This window comes from Macrobrachium rosenbergii, chromosome 55, assembly GCF_040412425.1.
Source record: "Macrobrachium rosenbergii isolate ZJJX-2024 chromosome 55, ASM4041242v1, whole genome shotgun sequence".
Classification (NCBI taxonomy): Eukaryota; Metazoa; Arthropoda; class Malacostraca; order Decapoda; family Palaemonidae; genus Macrobrachium; species Macrobrachium rosenbergii.
In genome coordinates this window covers 184491-186812 of record NC_089795.1, presented here as the reverse complement: position 1 = coordinate 186812, position 2322 = coordinate 184491, and positions in this window count along the sequence as shown.

Here is a 2322-nt window from a genome sequence, read left to right as displayed (position 1 = left end):
GAAAGATTTCGTTGTTTTAAAGTTCAGTCTCGCAAAAATGCAGTAGTTGGTCATTTCTTTTTATAATGAACTCCTTCTCAGGTATATACAGGTATATATATAGATATGTATATATGTATATGTATACATATATGTACAGTATATATATATATATAATATATATATATATATATATATATATATATATATATATATATATATATATATATATATATATATATATATATATAAAATGAAGACAATTCCATTACTGGTACCCATAAATAAGTTTCTTATGGGAACCTCATATTATCATTATCACATTTTTTTTTTATCTCGTCTGCCATTTCTGTCAAAAAATACGGCAAGTTCTTCTCCCTCTGTGCACTGTCCTTATCACGACATCTGTTTCGGCAAGCCACGGCATTATTCAGTGACAGCGGAGCTTTGGCGAAAAGAGAAGAGATCGCTTGTCGGGTGTATCAGGAAGGGGAATGTTTCAAGGCGAACCCTTCTTCCTTTCTTGTTGGAACATGGGCTTGTCGTCAGCTCTTTCCTGAGTGGAGCTTTGGCACATCCAGAAGTTTGTAATTGCGATTCAGGCCACCCATTTTCAAGGATTTCCTGACAACTGGTTTCAGAATGGCACGCCTGTTCATTGCAAGTGGCTTCAGGAATGGATTTCCAGTGACGTCCAGAGTGTTAAAAGGGTGATTTGTGGGTAAACCAGAAGCCGACCACTGGAATAAAAAGTGTCAAAATGACGAACGGAAAGTCGCAGAAAATGCCGATCTAGTGACTCTGGGACTGGACTGCGTATGACACCTCAGAGCAACATAAGTGATCCAAAGGACTGTGTCATTATCATGCGTTTTACCCTGGTTCTTTCCAATGAGACTGATCAAGTCCAAGACAGGCTGCTGATTTTTTTGTTGATATGTAGCTGTGATGACCAAAACCATTAACTCTCAAGCAGATTCCCATTGTTTTAGAGTAGTTCTAGTTGCACGGTGCCAGAGGGGCCAATTAGCTGAGCATGTTCTGTCGAAATCCTTCTCTCAGTTTCAGAGAAGCAGCTAAACTCTGTTACATGTTTGGATTATGAATATTCTGAGCGATTCACGGCTGACTTATAAGGTTTGCATATAAGTTGCAAATGCGGGCAAATGCTGTTCCATAACCAGGGATTCGTAAAGGCCGTCCACAAGCAATTACTTGACAGACCGCAAGCAAACGCTTGCAAGGCGTTGCTTCTTAACACTGGCTTTCAACCCGCATAACTTGCAGCAGTCAATTTCCCACTGAAGGAGGGGAAATCTGCTTCCTCCCTTTGACCTTCTGCTCTTGATGCCCTTCTGCTGCTTGCTCAGGTGGAATCAGAGAGAGAGAGAGAGAGAGAGAGAGAGAGAGAGAGAGAGAGAGAGAGAGAGAGAGAGAGAGAGAGAGGCCCTTAGAAGCTGTCTAGGTAATTTTGGTCACATCGAGACTAAAGTATGAGTGAAAAGGTTAAAAGTTATGTTGAGATTCCTTTTACTTTTTTTTGCTGACGCAGAGGTTACGGGGCTTGCAACTTCATCCTGAGTCAAAAGTTTATACATATATATATATATATACAGTCTCTTCAATAAAGCCAAGACCTCTCTCTCTCTCTCTCTCTCTCTCTCTCTCTCTCTCTCTCTCTCTCTCTCCTGGGTGGAAAACTCAGTCCATCTTTTATTGAACGCATTGCGTCGGCGCAAGAGGAAAGGCGCACTCCCTCGAAAGGCTTCTCCGTTGCCTCATTCGCAAAGCTCCAGAACTGGAGAGTTGGAGGAAGCGCTTATATGTAATATATTCGAAAGAAATATATTCATATTCAACGTTCACGCTCCAAGGAGCACTGGAAGGCTCTGACCATAGAGACTGTGACGCCTAATGTACCTGGAGACTTCTTCATGGGAGTTTTTCGGAGCCAGTCTAAGTATATTATAAAAATCAGAATAAAAATTCTCAAGCATTAATGAGCGTACATCATGTGGATCTTTTCATCATTTGCAAAAAATAACAATAAAAATGAAAAAGCAAATTCTTAGGCATTAATAGAGTGCATTGCGAATCTCTTCATTAATAAAAGAAAGAAAAAAAAAAAGATTCTCAGGCAAGAATGAGCACAGATGATATTTGTGGCACCTGTAGGTTCACGTTCATTGAGCCTGCTCAGTGAATAGGTTTATTTATTTATATATTGAGTCAAGAGAAATTCCGAGATCGAAAACTTGTATTCCTGAAAATAATTAGTTTTTGTTATAATTTAGTGAATTTATGCAGATATAATTGATGTAAGTCGGTCAATCAATTACTTGA